This window comes from Andrena cerasifolii, chromosome 12, assembly GCF_050908995.1.
Source record: "Andrena cerasifolii isolate SP2316 chromosome 12, iyAndCera1_principal, whole genome shotgun sequence".
NCBI lineage: Eukaryota > Metazoa > Arthropoda > Insecta > Hymenoptera > Andrenidae > Andrena > Andrena cerasifolii.
The window spans coordinates 1,976,800-1,994,905 of NC_135129.1; the positions used below are offsets into that span (position 1 = coordinate 1,976,800).

An 18,106-nucleotide genomic window follows, 5' to 3' on the forward strand; every position below is an offset into this window, starting at 1 on the left:
GTACAGCGTGACGTATTGTCTATACGCGCGCAGTGCAGATCTTTGTATTTTCAAACGCTGATATCTAAAAAATGGTTGGAAGCACGAAAAAAATGTATATACAATAATTGTAGAAAATTGAATGCTCTTTTAGCATTATTTGAACAAAAATTCGATAGGGCTTACCATTTTTGAGAAATTCTTTACATCCAAATCATTGATGAATTCTAAACTGTAAGGCGTGGTCGGCACCCTTTCCTGTTGTCCGATTGCAATAAACTTTTTCAGGGATTATTTTCTTACGAAATGGAACCATATTAGAGGTTGAGAGCAAAAGAAATCGCATTTTGAAAATAAGGGCCACCCTAATGTGTAACATGCCTCCATATTCCATTAACTTCCGATAATATTTATAAATGCCACCTTTGTTCACTAAGGCACTCGCACAACTTATCAAAACTTTCTACTAGAATTCTATTATCCCCATAAATATTCCTTCTACATCCCAAAGTATTAGTACAGAATACAATATGCCTGCCCATCTTATTTACCACTTACAATGCACACGCTCTCATCACTAAAAGCCTTTTCCAGAATTCCCACCACCTTCAATTTTTTTAACTCGTCGCCATCCCTGCAAAGCCTATAAAGTTTCATCTAAAAAAAAACTATCTAGCACAGTCGCGCCAATTGCCCACGCTCTAAGACGATACAGCATCCCCTCCCTATTGTAAAATGCACCTCCCTTGCGATGCTGGTCCGAGGGATCAGCGAATCTGTTAATTCCTTTATTCCCTCCCACGCTGCCGAAGTGGACGATGGATCTCGCCTGAGATCGGTTCCCAGCTTGTCCCCCTTGAAATTATTTCACACCGAGGAACGACAAAGGTCCTCGCGAGGGGCCGTCTCCATAGCGTAGATGCGACAGCCGAAGTCGATATCGAGAGTCCTCCTCTCTTCCTTCCTGAATAACATGCATTAGCCTTTCGCCAGATTAGAGAGGAGCCCGGAGGAGTTTGAGCAGGCTGTGTCGTCCGGCCAGCTGCGCCGCTCGGCCTGGTGTGGGTGGAGGGATAAAAAGAAAACGTCGTCGAACAAAGACGGACACCGAGAAACGGCGGGAGGGGAAAGAATCGAAGCGCGGGCAGCGTGGATTAGCATATTATTTACGCGCGACATCCGTCCCAGGCTCGTGAACAGTTGGCTAAACTTTAAATCTCCTTTCGCGCAGATACTTTGCCCGCCCGGTCCCACCTCATTAATGCCCTACGCCTGAGAGACGCAGCCCCGTCAGCCATCGTCGCTGTCGCTGCTCCTCTCCTTTTTCCACCCCCTCGGACCGCCCCGTCCCTCGGCAGGCGGGCACGTAGTCGGGGAAGGCCCTCGACCGATGGGAAAAGAAAGTCACATTCAGTCCGAGTCTAATTTACCGTGTGGAAATCGCGGTGAATGTCATTAGCGAGGGCAGAGGATTTCTATGTATACCGACGAACCTTTATGCTACGTGCCCGCCAGGTGGAAAGGACGAAGGAGTCCGTTGGCTCGGAGCCCAGGGACACCTGGAATTAACGTGCCGCCGCGTACCCTCTTAACGAGGTAAATAGGATTATATTAGGAGACGCGCCGATCGATTGTTGCGGCTCGACCCTCCCGAGGTGTGTTGCCATTTATTAATTGCCGGGGCGGGATTAATACGCAGACGGTCGGATTAATCGGTCGCCCTTGAGGAATGGTGGCGCTCGGTCGATGAAATATTGCAGGTTTTGGTCTTTGTTTTTTCGGGGCGGGAGTTGCGAGGAGCGGTTGGAGGCGAAGGGCTTCGAAGAGGGTTAGGTTGCTTTGGGGGAGGTGCTTTTACGTTTTTCGTTTAGGTTCTGGAAGCATGCAGTTTTCGAGATTTAGCTGGTTACCGTGGTTTCTGTGTTTATGTTTTTGTACATTCAAAAGTGACTTTTGGCTAGAAGGGATAAGGGATAAGTAGGGGAGACCGGGGCTAAAAGTTCCGATTTCGATAAAACATAAAAAATTACTAGAAAGTAATGTAGTTATTCTCTTCACTATTGACTAATTTGTTATTAAATTTATTATATTTTATGATTTTAAGCTTGTGTTTAATATATTGTAATAGGTTTTCCATAAAAAGTAATTTATTTGTGGCTGGTCGAAGCGGAACTTCTTGCCACTTTATGGGGCAAGTTGTTATCGCATTGGGGTAAGTTGTTATTAAGATATAAGATTTGCCTTTTAATGAAATATTTCATTTTCTACTGAAATAAAATAGAATTTTATTAATAATGTTTATTTATGAAGGTTCGGATCAACAAATATGTATTATCTTTAAAAAAGAACCAAAATGATATAATAACCATAAACATTATCTTTGGTATAAAAACTAAAATCTACAAATCAGTCTTACATTCAACTGTACGTAGGTACCTACTTATAGAGATTTGTACTTGTAGCCTACAGTGGCTTCTTGTCCAGATTGTAGTTTTTTAATAACTCTCAATAAAGTCAAGTCGCAGATACTAAATTCTCTAGCGACAGTTTTTATCTTTATGCATAACTTCGATGCCCCTTTCCGCCTGTCATTCATATGTTCGCATCTTAAAGCACAGCAGAAACAATTTATACATTTGCGGTGGGGCAAGTTTTACGGTAACAACATGCCCCAAATCACGGTAACAACTAACCCCTATCGACAAATGCAGCAATTTGAGAGATTATTTTGCTTATACATGTATTAAGACGATAAACACTATTGCACTATGTTCTTAAATATCATTTGATCCATAAGAATGAATCAATCAATAATATCGACATTAAATAATCGAAATAGGCCAAAAAATAATGATAAAAAATATTTACTTATCTGGTACGCGACTAATAAGTCCTTGCTTACAACCATTAGATTCGCTGTTGCGAACGCTATTAAATTGGGCGACAGAGTGGCGTGATCAACTCACACGGAAAAAATAATTTAAAGTAGGGTGGATGCACCATTTGTGGCCACTTTAAGATATTGTACCAGTTTTGGCCACTTCTTAAAAAATATAATATTTTTCCGTGTAAGCAATAAATGTAACCTTATATTTCTGGTGGTATACTAAACAAAATATTTATGATGTGAAATTCTCCACATAATGATCCGCAAGCAATTTAAAAATGAGATAATTAAGCACATGGCCAAAAACAGTGCAATGGCCGCAAACGGTGCATCTACCCTGCAACGGTCTTTTCATTTTTAAGATAAAATCGTCGGAACAACTTACCCCCGGAACTTTTAGCCCCGCTCTCCCCTAAATTAATAATTATCTTTAATTACATTTAAGTAATGGAATATATATTTATATTTGATTCTTTAATTTAATTTAATAACTGTATCTTATATATTGCCCATAATTTCGTCTCCACTTCATTTAGAATCCATTGAAAAGGTCTCCCTCACTTCTGCCATACACTCCCCTTTAAATTAAGGAGAGGAAACGGAAAAGTACAACAATAGGGGAACAGATATAAAATAGGTAAAAAATGATAAGAAGAGAATTTCAACGGAGTGCATTGAAAGTGAAAGAAAAGGAACAATTTTTTTCAACGAATAGAAAAGAATTTAAGACTAAATTTACTATTATTTTTATACATATAATCATTATTATTTATATATAAATATATAGGTACATAATAATAAACTTAGTCTCAAATTCTTTTCTATTCGTTCAAAAAAAATTATTTTCTTTCACTTTCAATGCTCTCCTTTGGTCCCCGTTCTTATCATTTTTTCCCTATCTCATGTCTATTCCCCTATTGCTGTACTTTTCCGTTTCCTCTCCTTAATTTAAAGGGGAGTGTATGGCAGAAGTGAGGGAGACTTTTCGAATGGATTTGAAATGAAGCGTGGACGAAATTAGGGGCAATATTGTATTCCCGATTTTCATTGCAAAGTATGCTTGTGTACCTATAATAAAACACTGCAAAATACGCTTTATTTACAATATTGTATATAACTGTAACTGTAGTTTTTACATTAAATTTTGATTCATCAGTTTGTGTCATACACATTTAGCTGATTTAAGGGGCCCTTGCGTAGGAATAGTGTTGACAAGCGCATCAAATTAGTAACGTTCCGATGATGAAGAAGAGTAGGTAAAGATCGTAATCTGAACTTGATAAAGAATCATCTATCGGGTGCAACTACAAAGCCCGATATAACACAAGACAAGACCCTTAGTAAATAATTGTACACCAAAATTCGTTGATGAAATTTCTCCCTCCCGGACGAATCACCCCTGCCTCTGCACATATTTTCGTATCTCGAGAGGCAGCCGAGCGATTGAGAACAGAAAACTACGCGAAACACCGTGCGCAAACAGTGAAAACACGCAGAAGTGAAGGGACACAGGAAAGGGCTCGCGTGGATATAAAAATTATAATCCACCGCGGAGTGTATCGATCACGGGCGACCTCTAATTATTTCGAGGGGTTCGCTTTATCGTGTTTCAGAGCACCCCTGGCAAGCGGTCGGCCATCTGGGGAAGACACTAGTTCAACTTTCTTTCAATTGGAATCCGTGATTCTGCTCGGAGATAAAAAGGATAAATTACTTTCCTAGCGAGTGAAAAAATTCAATTAAAAATGGGGAAACTGCGGACGACAGATGGATTCAAAGGGCTAAGCACACATCTGCCAGCAACCACCCCCCCCGGACCACGTCGAAAGTTAAGCGGCGTCGTCGATGCCCGACGTGGGCTTTTGCAGAGATTCCCAAGAAATCCCTATAAATTTGCTGTCCGTGCGAAAACGGCCCTTTCGCGGCGATGAGCATCCCCGTGACGTGGCTGACCCGGGACCTTCGACCTTTCGTCGAAGGATTTTCAAACCCGTCCCGATGGGTCTTTCCGCGAGGCATAATTACTCGATTCGCCAGTCGAATGTGCCTTTTGCAGGGGCAACGATTCGTCGGCGAATTTTATTTCCACTTTGGCGGGGGGGCGTAATTTAACGGTCGAATGCCAATCTTATCACTGTGATTCATTATCAGAGACCTTATGAAGGACCATTAATAATATCCCACAGACACGCTGACACGTTTTCGCACTAGCTACCGCTATAAAAAATGTATGTAACGTAGCGATACAGCCGAATAACGTTCACGGGGCTCTCCACTGCTTGCCGTGTTAGCGTTGCACCGCGCAAAACCTGCCGAGGCTTTGTTCCGTGGTAAATAGAAGTGGAAACGTGTCTTGGAACTTTCTGCGCGGGCAAGAACTACTATCGATTACTAATGGGGAATAGATTTAAGTTAATGAACTGCGGATGGCTTTGAGAAAGGCGTTCAACCAGTGCGTCTGATTATTGTTTAAATTGAATTCTATTCGATCTTCACTGCACTTGGGGGTCGTTAAATTAAATGTTACGTAAGATTGTAGTGACAGTTTGTCGGTGGCATAATTTATCATTAATATAACAGGACGAGTAGTAAAATTCGGGTACAGAATTCTGAGGTACTTTTCTGTTACATAAATCTTTAATAAATATTAATAAATATTACAGATTTATGTAACAGAAAAGTACCTCAGAATTTTGTAATAAATATTAATAAATATTAAAGATTTATGTAACAGAAAAGTACCTCAGAATTCTGTAATAAATATTAATAAATATTAAAGATTTATATAAAAGAAAAGTACCTCAGAATTCTTTAATAAATATTAAAGACTTATGTAAACAGAAAAGTACCTCAGAATTCTGTAATAAATATTAATATATATTAAAGATTTATGTAACAGAAAAGTACCTCAGAATTTTCTAATAAATATTAATAAATATTAAAGATTTATGTAACAGAAAAGTACCTCAGAATTCTTTAATAAATATTAAAGACTTATGTAACAGAAAAGTACCTCAGAATTCTGTAATAAATATTAATAAATATTACAGATTTATGTAACAGAAAAGTACCTCAGAATTTTGTAATAAATATTAATAAATATTAAAGATTTATATAAAAGAAAAGTACCTCAGAATTCTGTAATAAATATTAATATATATTAAAGATTTATGTAAGGTCTAATATGTTTTGAAATAATCTAATATTTATGAGTTCAACTGAAGTAGGTATATTAATGTATTAAGAAAATCGTAAATTAATTTGGCTTGTCAGTTTTGGTCCTTTCTTGGTAATTTGGCTTGCAGTATTAATTAATTATTAAGCATTGCTTAAAACACATGTTGCAAGCTATTGTTACAGACACTATTAGGGATACGATGGATTTTTAAGAGCATACATATATCATTTTAATTATAATTTAATGACATGGATTGTAATTTATAATAGGTTTTTTTTTATGTTACTGAAGAATACTGTGTGCCATATTACCATACGTGCATGAAGAATGAACTGGATTTTCAACAAATATTGCTTCTCTGAATAAGTATGCGAGAGTGTAAAAATTTATTCATAATCCTGTGTAAAATGAAGTTAAAGTATACCCTTCTCGTTATTGTGCTCCAAAACAGTAAAACAGAATTGCAACGTCTACCTCCACAAACTTGTTAGGAAACATCTTCTTGCTTTATCCATTAATACATAAAAAGAGTGAAATGAAAATTTAATTTACTCGCGAAGCATCGAAATATGACATTTCCAATTAATAGCTCATTTCCTGCTCCATCCATAATTATATAAATAATTAATTCCTTTAAGTATAGAAACAAATTTCATTGCGAAGCACAAACTAAGTTACACGTTCCGTTGAGGCGAAGTGCAATAATATTTAGTCGATATGGACTAGGATTTTTTAAACTCTGGATCGCTAGGTACCTTTTGTTTCTTTTTTTAAATAAAATTTAACAGATGATATGAAAGTGAAGCTTACAAATTACGTAACTTCACAACACTGTGTATTTGATTTAATTTTTGTACAAGTAGGAGAGACCAGGGCAGATTGTAACAAAAAAAGTTTTCACAGTGTTTTCTCGAAAGTGTTTTCCTCAAGCAGGAAATAATTTACGTGACTTACTACTTACTATATGGCGAACTCATTGAGTGTAAGTACGTGACAAAATCTCGGGCACTTAGCCATCTAGCTTCATCTTAAACAAATCCGAATCTTTGTTACAATGTGCCCGAGTTCGGGGTAAAAAGTTGTTGGATTGTTGGTAGCACAAAAAATGAATTTGGTTACGTATGAGAACCGCTGACAAAAGCAATAAACCAGAGGCCAGCGGGCCCATGGGTCTGTTAGGGAATCCTTATTCTAACTGCAAGGGTAAGAGACAGAACGCAGGCCTGTTCCTTTTCAAGTGGACAACGGACTTTTCGAATTGCCTTTGCGTTTTCTCTTCACTTCGAGTCTTGCCTTCAGCACGATACGACGTCCTTCCGAGCTGAGTAAAATAAACTAGAGTTTATAAAGAATATACTGTTTTACAGTTTATTTCATAACCCATTTCCAATAAACGTAACACCATGTGGGGTAAATTGTAACACATCTGTTTTACTTATTTAAACACAACTACGAACACAAATAAACATTTCTAAAAAATATAAATGAAAACAGAGATCATTATTAAACATTCGATATACATGAGTTAAACAATCATTGCTTATTCATCTGATTCTATAAAAATCTTCTTCTTCGCTTTGTTTACTTTTGCCTTTAAGTATACTTTTTTTCTTCTTCTTGGATTCTCGATTGTACTATTGTTCGTCTAGAGCAGGGCTGCGCAAGGAGCCGTGTTTAGCGCCTAGCTGCGAGCAACCAGCCGAGCGTCGAACTGTCCCGTTGCTAAGAGTAGAATCAGTGAGGAGAACTGCAGTAGTGTAGGTGCGTGCTTGCAGGCGCTTAGCGTAAGTATATGTATTTCAGCTGCTCGACGCTCGGCTGGTTGCTCGCAGCTAGGCGCTAAGAACGGCTCCTTGCGCAGCCCTGGTCTAGAGAATCTTTTTTCCGGCGTGTCAGCAAATAGCACGTTTCCTTTGTCACCATTTAGAGCGGAGTAAGAAGTAGCATGTTACAATTTACCCCGAGCTTGAATTTTTGCGTTTTATCTCAGCAAACGAGAAACTAAACATCAAATTACTAAAATGCGTACACATTATAAAAAACCAACGTGTACTGATTCGTTTGCGACAAAAAAAAAAACAAAAAATTCAAACGGTTTCTAATGACTGTTAATTGAAATAAAAGTGCTGAGACAAAATTTACTTACGTGCTCTACATACTAAAGTTCTGGGCTATAACTAGAAAATTAATACATAACGCTCGTTTGGGTCACTAAAGCCGACGGTGCTAATATCGTCCAGCAGCTCTCGCACGCTGTGGGTTGCCAGATTTGTCGTTCAGAAGATTTTACTTGCGTTACATTTCACCCCGTGTTACAACCTACCCCGGTCTCCCCTATTCAAATGTGTCTCTGAGACACAAAGTGTTCGTGGACTGGGGGGCGATGTAAAATGTCTCTCCTATCGTGGGTCACCACCAGCCCTGCTTTTTAATAAAATCGAATAGACAATAGCAAAGTGGAACTGTCCCTTTTACTATAGATCAGCGTTTCCTAACTAAATTTTGCCACTGCACCCTTCCAAACTCATTAACCTTCGGCGCAACCCCGACCTGAGCGTGTAAATAAATCATTTATAAATAAAACAAACGAATTAGGAATTTTATTATAAGATAACTTTCGCGAAATCCTAAACTTCCTGTCGCAGACCCGGAATTCCGCAGAATGCCAGTTAATAAACGCTGCTGTTTGTAGATCACAGTGGAAGACGCTTGAAATGCCCCAACATAGACATCGAAAAGGCTGGAACGGAAATGGCACAGGACCGAGAGCGAAAGGTAAAATATTTGAGGCACTCAAATCATTGTAATTATAATTAACCGTATCGCCAGACGAGTACGTGTAACACGAGATCTGAATTAACAGGAAGAGGTATGAAATTTAATGCAGCGCGGATTTTGATATTAAGAGACCAAGGTGAAATGTAATTAACGTTAATACGCGAAATTCACCCCGCTTATAGCATGGAGAGCACCGAAATTTCCTGGTAATCCAGATGTCGATATTTTCGGATGTCCATATTTTGCGCGACATCCGGGCCGGCAAATTCGGTTTTCAGGTATCGTTTAGCAATCATCATAGACACCTCGCCTGCGAATGTATCGGATGAAATGTCCCCGAGTACGTTCCGCGAAATAGCCCACCGCGAGATAGGGAATTATTAAACGTTCCTCTCCCATGAACGACCATAGAAGCCATAAACAAGAGATTGTTACATGAGCGTAGCGAGTTAAACATGGATTCCTCAGGATCGATCTTTTTTCCCGGCGTTTAAGGGGACCTTTCGGTCTAGAGCCCAAAAAATAGGTGATCTTTAGGAATTAATTAAAGGAAAACTACTATATATAATTCAGTAAGACTTTTTGCATTGTATTAGGGATGTCTTAAATTATAGAAATATATTTTTTGTTTTATAATTAATCATTGCAGACGGCACTGGGGAGTCGTTAAAGTCAAGGCGTCAAAAAATTGATTCAGATCGGTGGGACCTGTATCTCCAAAAGTTATTATCCGATTCGACTGAAACTTTTTTTGTTTTGAAGAATATACTTCTGGCTATGGAGAAAACCAGAAAGGATTACAAAAATGACCTTTTTTAGAAAATAATGACACTTGAAGTTTGAAATCACTTTTTCCCTATATTTTTCATCCTTTCAACGCCTTTGAAAATTATAAATTTTCAATTTTGTTGTAATTTTTCTGGTTTCCCCCCTAGCCAGAAGTATATTCTTCAAAGTAAAAAAAGTTTCAGTCGAATCGGATAATAACTTTTGGAGGTACAGGTCCCACCGTTTTGAGAAAACTGTTTCGAGAAAAACGCGTTTAAAGTTTTACGTGGGCGCCGAGTGGCCGGTTGTGACCCATGCATTTGCCGCTACTCAAATCCCTATAACTTCGGGAATTTTACGAATTTCAACAAATCCTTTTAAACACTTATTCCTAAAAGGTTGGACATTCGAAAAATGAAATAAAAAAATTGATTTTTAGACCGGAAGGTTCCCTTTAACTGATGACAATCTGGCTATTTCGATTTCGACCATTTCATTCAAAATTGACATGTACAGGAATTGCGCCGTTCATTTTACACTTTTTTTCGCTGCCAAACACGTATGCTTTCTCGCTGCCTCGATGTGTCACCCGAAATTGCGAAAGAGGGGAAACAATTTTTGTTAATCTATTTACAGTGCCGGGCAAAAGTATTGGGACACCCTTTAAAACAGAATAACTTTTTTAAAATCGGTCGAAATGATTTGAATTTTTTTTTAACAGCTTGAAAGATTAGTTTACTAGGTGTATATTAACAAGATTGTACATACTTTCAATTTTTCTTATTATTGATATTATTTATTCCCGTATATCTCGTTTTCATAAGAAAATTGTATCTACTTAGATATACATAGGTATAAAATTACTTGCTCTTTAGCTGTAACTTAAAAATTAGTGTCCTTTTACGAATTTCCTTTTATACTTCAAAGCTCGAAGCAAGGAATCGTACAACACTAATTACGTAAAAATCAGATCAGAACAAAATTACTGGCAGTGTTCTTTATTGTACATAGTTAAAAAAAAGCATCCGTTTTTTGTACACTTTGGTGCAAGTCTGGACCAGCTCCAGACCTGAAAAATTCGCAAAACATAGAAATAAAATCTTATCAACTCAATAACTAGGGTGGCCGTACCCAGAGTTGGGCAAAATGTAATTTAATTACAAATTACGATTAAAATGTAATTGTGTAATTGATTACACATTTTTTTCTGTAATCGTTAATTTAGGTAGTTAACCACAATTTTTGTCAACTACCTAAATTAACGATTACAGAAAATGATGTGTAATGAATTACACAATTACATTTTAATCGTAATTTGTAATTTGTAATTAGATTACATTTTGTACAACTCTGACCGTACCTAATATCGCCAATGTTCCTAATATCGCCACTTGTTATATCTCGCAAAGTAAGCACTACAATTTATCGGTTATGTACTGAATTAGTACCTAAACATATGTAGGAAGACATACTGTAATAGCAGCGTCGTGTGGCCAACAATTAAAGAAAGGGAAGTATTTTAGTGAATCTTGTCAATTCTTTGATTCAGTGAAGCCTGATCTCATTTTCTTATGTTTGTTAATTGATTTTAAGTATTTCTACTCATTGATTATGTACCAAAAATTATCAAAGATTTTATTTTTTTAAAAAATCGTTTTAATTTATTATGGTTGCATATTTTATGACTCAGTTCAATTTCTGTTTTTTTTTTTAATAAATCAATGCCTTTTATAATGTCCGTCTTATTCATTATCAGTAGCTATAAAATGATCCTAGGGGTTATTTTCCTGACGTATCCCTCGTAGGGATCATTTTGTACACCTATGTGTATAAAATGATCCTTTAGTATGCCTTCGCAAAAATGCGAATAAAAAATGTAATTGATCAGGTAGGTAAATTTGATCTAAGCCAATAATAAGATAGATAAACTAACTCACAAAAACTACTTTACTTTTATTTAATCAATGTGCATTTGTATTTTTTATGGGGACCGTTTTAGACACATTTCCCCTACAAAATATTTTAAAAATTGTATATCTATATTTTTTTAATAAAACATTTTCTTACACCTAATCCTAATCAAAGACTCATAAAAAAACGTTTATAGAGCAAGAAATAATAAAGGCACATGTGAAAATGACTTTAAAAACTCACACCTATATGCATACATGAATTAATCAATATTTTTTGAGTGGGCGATATTAGGTACACTTTTTTCAGGACCCAATTTTTGCATATCTTACGTTTTTTAAATTACTAATTAAAAAATTGCAGGCTTCTAGGATTCTAACTTACGCTACATGAAAGAGCAATAATTTCTCTTTACTTTGAAACGAATTGCATGCAAAAATATTCAATTGACAGCGATTTAACTTTTGCTAGGGGATTTTAGGTACCCTATTCACTCTACTACTTATTATGTAAAAATATATATTTTTCAATTAGTGTTCTCTTTTTAATGTCAAGTCAAAGCACTAATTTTACAAACATTTTCTGCACCCTTTAGCCATGGACGTCCAGTGGGGGATGCAAAAGCAGCAGTTGCCCCCGGCTTTTGAGAAAAAATCGCTTATTTTTCAAAACTGATCTTTATTAAGTTTATACTAAAAAACGAAATATTTTAAATTTCGGTTTTAATTTTTTAATTAAATTGGCGCTACAAAATGGATTAAAAAAAGCAAGAGGGGTATATTTTTCTTTATCATCATCCCAAAGTTGCCCCCCTCTGGAAAAAAATCTCTGGACGCCTTTGCCTTTAGCCTTTAGGTGCTCAATTAAATTTAATTCCATACGTCTTCCTATTTACAAATAAAGAATTTCCCATAGAGGCAATCCAGTGTAAGGAAATTCGTGGAGATTTCACCGAAACGACCATTACATATACGCAACTGCGAACGCGACGTTTGCTTTTCCAGTAGGAAGCCTTTTCGTGGATCTGAGAAAGTAGGAAATTCCCGAGAATGATTCATAAATCTCGCGAACATCGCGAAGAAATGTGTCGAACAGCTCGGCGCCAATAACTCGAGCCACCGTGCGATACGTATCGAGCCAGAGACGATGAAAATTCCGACAACACCCGACGAACTTGTACTTCTGGCAAGCCTTCGATCCTACGCGTACGCCTCACCTGTGAGTAAATCAGAATGGGATCAAAGGATCGTAGGATCTGGCCGTATGGATAGGCCACCCCTGCTCGTCCCTATCTCGCCCTGTCCCCCTCTCGTCCCTACCTTCGCACAACCCCTGTCCTCTGTGCACCGGCAAAAAAAAAACAAACAATTCTCTGGGGGTTTCACTCATTCTCGACGCGATACTTGAAAAACACGGAGCCCTGAAGTAATGCGTTACATTTGCATGCTTCGTGTGCAGTTCCCGCGAAATAAATGAAGAGTAGAGAAAAGGGAGAAGTTTCGGGGAAAGGATGAGGTCGCGGAAATATGGAAGTTGCTTTCGTCCTTGATGGGAGAATATATATCGATGGTGGAAATAATGAAATAGTCGACGAAACCTACAATGAAAAAAAAAATACAAATGTGGAGACGATAATCTAACAAGGGAGGATCCCGAACCTGAAAATTCAAAAAATTCTGAAGCTTTGTGAATAAGTAGGGGATTTCCTCCTGATTACAATGAAAATTTGGTTTGCTGACCAAATCCACTCGAAGGGGGTGAAATTAACCCTTGAAAATTCAGCTATTTTCCGATTTTGTGTTGTAACTCGCGAACTGTAAGAGATAGAAAGAAGGTTTTAAGACAAAAGTTATTTCTTTTAATTAAATCTACCGTTTGGTGAAAAAATTATTTTACAGTTCACAAGTTATAACACAAAATCGGAAAATAGCCGAATTTTCAAGGGTTAATTACACCCCCTTAGAGTGAACTTGGGAAGCAAACAAAAAATGCGTTGTAATCAGGAGGAAATTCTCTGCATATTCGCAGAGTTCCAGAATTTTTCGAGTTTCCGGGTTCGGGATATTCCCTTGTAAGTATAAAGGAAAGAATTCGACACTGATTTTCTTAAATATAATATTATTTTTTTATTATTATTATTGTATTATATTTATTATTATAATATTTTTATTTATTATTATACTATATTATATTATTATTTTTTATTATTTATTCTAAAATATAATACACACAGCGTGAACCGCAGGAAAAATATATCTGTAACGCTATTAAACGAATCTGAATTTCGCTTTGTGTATTCGGGTATTTTTTATCACTGTTATTAGTGAACTGAGTCGTAGCAGTAAAAAATTAGCATGTTTAGAAACGAAGCGAAGCTTGACAATTTCTATTCATTACTTCGTCATAAATCTTGCATAGAAGTGAATTTGTACTTACAAGGGAATGTCCGTAGGGTAAACGCGCCAGTAAATGAACACTTAAGGCTAATGAATGAACGCTATTATAGAATTATGTTTGCAGCGCGATTGATTCCACGTGCTGCAAAAATTATTTGGATATGAAGCAAGAAATTAAAAGAAAACCCTCTAATTAATTAGTCGCTTGTTTCAATAACTTATTTGACTCGTTTTAATAAAAAATGTCCATTCACTGGCACGTGTTCATTTACTGGTACAGCCACCCTACCTACATACTACATATCCGCTACGTATTCCCAGTTTCATAATTTTTTGAATTTCCGGATTCGGCAGCTTCCCTCGTTAGTTGTGCTAACATTTTAGCTTCTACTTTTCTGAATTTCGGGATGAACGCTGATATCCTGATCAAGCTTGGCTTCGAGTGGTCTGCTACATTATTTTAGTTTGTTAATTTGTTTGACTTTTTTGTTTGGAATTATTGGTTTGGACGACACCGCAGACGCTGTGGAAGAAAACGAGAAATAGATTAAGAAATGTTTCTTAATCTTTTACTTAACTATACTTCAATGTAAATGTTATTACTCGATAGAAGTTAATGGTTTAATCGAGAAGCAGTTCCAAATTTGACACTCTCCTTGCCCTTTTGCAGTTTAAGGGGTCATTCCACTGTGAAGTCGTGAAAAATGTTAATTATTTTAGGATATATTTTTTAGTAGACAGAGTTTACAGTATCAAAAGAAATCTGTTTTAAATTTTTAATATTTTTTTTAAATATATATCGCATTGACGTGAACGCCTTGAAAAAATGATGTAGTGCTGGTGCAGATAATTCCGGGAGAACGACGCATGTAAAACCAAAATTTCAAAGGGTGCTGTAGTCATTATGAGTGTTGTTATCGTTGGGAGCAGAATTATTTTGACAGATAAAAAAATAATAAGATGGCAGTGGTTTGAAATGTAAGTGTCAAAATATGGTGAATTTTTCAATCATTTTCCCTTATAAAAAGTATGAAATTGTTAATCAAAAAAGGTTTCCGAGGTCCCTGCGATGCCCACTGATGTGCTGAATATCGTGTGAAAATTTCAGACTGATTGGTAAGATAGTTCTTTTGCAATCACCTGCACCAGTTGAAAAAAAATGTCGTTTTAAGATAATCGCGTTTAAACTTTTAAAACTAATTTAAAAAATTCTTTAAATTTTTTTTGTATAATATAAGAGTAGCTTAATAAATACCAAAAATATTTATTGCATTATATGTTGTATCTACGGAGAAAAAGATCTTTAAAAATAGCTTTATTCTTCGGCCGGTCAAAGTAGAATAACCCCTTAAAAGACGGACAAGTAGTAAAGGTCCATATGTGGTCAGACATACGTCGATAGCTCAGACTTGTGGGCGAGTTTGACATTAAATTCCAAGTTGGGTTAAAAGTACTAGTTACCAGAGATGAATGCATCATTATAACATTGAAAATAGTATTTAAAAATGATGTATTATTATTTCGAGAATTTCTTTCTAAAACAAGAACTGAACACTTGATGCTTTTTACTTGCTATTTTTCCACTATGATTTTAACAGCGTATGGTCACTGCACTCGGAAAAAAATGGGCTGTGAACGTAGAGATTTAAAAACATGTCAATTGCTTAGTGCACAAATATTGTATACCCCTTTTTAGCGTTTTCGATAATAACAGGCTTAAACATGCAATGGTACATAAGATTCGGGGACGTACAATGAACAAAAGTATGTATTACTTTTGACAAATTTATGAAGTAGATATAAATGTGATTTTTATACAGCATAAAGAAACAGTTAAGGACTACTTGTTGCATATGAAAACTCAAATTTTACAAAAAGTGGGCATACAATATTTGTGTCCTAAACCACCGATGTATTACTATAAAAGATAGCATATTTATTAAATTAATCGCGTAATATTGGCCCCGAGACAAACCAGTCCCTAGAAAACTAAAACTGGCAGATTAAGGGGATAGACTGCTGTGCCGTCCCGAAAAAATAGGTAATCTTCTGATGCAAATTGTAGAGAAACTAATCAGCCAATTAAATTGTGGTTTAGAACTTGATTTTCGCATATTGTAAAGCATTAAAAACCATTATAAAAATTAAGAAAATATATACAGATATATGTCACGAGGCGGCTTCGAACTGATGGTCTTTCTTAAACGGTGTACCGCCTAACCCAAATTCGGATTGTCAAAAACAAAAGAAAACAAAAGTTGTCTATTAAGTATAATGGCATGCAAAAGCATTAACAGACCCTTTTTTAATATTTTGAAAATTCGCTGAATAACAGCGTGTTAAAGAAAAGGATGCCAATTTTCCCCACGATTCGTCTGTAACTTTCGTAAAAAAGGATTTTTCAAAAAAATGGTCCGTTTATGCTTAGAGAATATAGCAACAAAAATGTCTGCAAAATTTGGTCACAATTGCATCGATACATATTGAGAAATATATTTATCTTTCAAACCTTTTGCACGCCATTCTAGAGATTTCAAACTAATATTTAAGTAAAAAAAAAAATTACAATTTTTCGTCCGTTTCACATTAAGTAGTCCTACCCCTTAAAAGCAGGCAAACAGAAGATCTACGTTAATAAGGCCATGGGACGTACCTTGGTTAGTAAAATAGAAGTTGTATAGTAAAATAAACCTGCGCAGAAATAGAAAAAGAATTTTCTTTAACAGTTAATGAAACAATTTTTAAACATATTTTCAAGTACAGTGGGGTATCCTATAACGAACGATTGTTACGAGGAACAGTTTTTCTCAGTAAATCAAAGCACTTACAACGAACGCGGAGAAATACAATCGACCGTACACATTTGTGCAATGTATAACATGTAAATATAATAAATTAAATTTATAATATGTACATTATTAATTTAATATTATTACTATTTTATTATGATAAGGCGTAACGCCTAACATAATCTTTTCGAAAAACATGATCTATATCGAGTAAAATACCCAAACAAAAACCTTTTCTTCGATTCTAAATTACGGCGTAAGGGTACGTTTATGTTGTAGCTGCGATAAACGATCAGCGGCGACGATAATAGCGAATCGTCGAAATGCATTATATTGTTTCATAATGGAACTGTTTACATTGGAGCAGCGAGTAGAGCAACGCTTACTTCATAGATGACCAATGATAAAAGCGTCGAGAAAGAAATATTTCTTTTTCTTCGCTATTATCGCAGCTCCAACATAAACCTACCCTAAAGCGTGACGTGTTCCGCTTCAGGATTCATTCACGCTGCTGTCACGCGTTTTACACATACTTAATGAAGCATTGAAGGCGCATTGAAATGGGGGTTTACTAACAACGCAATTCAATTAGACTGTCGATTAATTAATGTGAGAAGCGTCATGCATTCGCGCAATTCAGTTCAAGGCGAGTGAGAGGAGAATTCCTGAGCATCTTATACGAGCAAATGATTCAAAAGAAGCAATGGCACAGATCGTTTCCAAACCACTGTGCTTTGGCCATTTCGTTGTCGGGCATTATTTAAAAAGTTACTTGAATTATAGTCTTCCTAGGGGAGTACTGCGTGAACGTGCTGAACGTTTGGATACACGGAGGAACTTAAGAAACTCTACTTTCATCATTTTTTATGCAGAATTTAATAATATAGAACAGAAATTTTTTACTACTTTCATCATATATTTTCACTTTAGTGCTGGCAAAGTATTAAGAAAGAACATATATGTCAAAAATGACTTATTTACAGACAGCTTAAAATAATTAATCAAAGATTCACAATTCACATCGTTAACTGTTAACCGTATTATGTAATTTATTATTAATTAATATAATGATACACCCATTAAAAGGAATCATTAAAATGTTTCACAAAGGCTACGATGGTGGAAGACGAGTAAATACAGATTTTCTAATTTGCAACTTTAAGGCGATGCCTTTGAAGCTGAAATTTAGTATACCTCTTTCCACTTCATGTTCTCCTGATATATTGGCCAAAATCTGGCGCAAATTTTCAGAATGCACAAAATTGGGCTTTGTAACAGGAGAACATGATGTCGAAAGAGATGGCACAAAGTAACGTCTCCGGAGAGCGAATCAAAGAGCGAGAAGTGGCGCAGATGTTTCAAAATCAATTATCTATTAATTTTTTATTCTCTTTTCGAGAATTCCTAGTTTTTCTTTTTT

At 36.2% G+C, this 18,106-nt stretch overlaps 1 long non-coding RNA gene across 1 annotated transcript in view; it reads left to right on the forward strand.

The window, feature by feature from the left end:
• Positions 1 to 16,050, forward strand: part of LOC143375514 (uncharacterized) — a 265,119-nt gene extending 249,069 nt beyond the window's left edge. The window contains exon 2 of the long non-coding RNA XR_013086923.1: positions 15,913 to 16,050. This is a non-coding gene — a long non-coding RNA (uncharacterized LOC143375514). The remainder of the gene's footprint in view (positions 1 to 15,912) is intronic.
• The last annotated feature ends 2,056 nt before the right edge of the window (positions 16,051 to 18,106 follow it).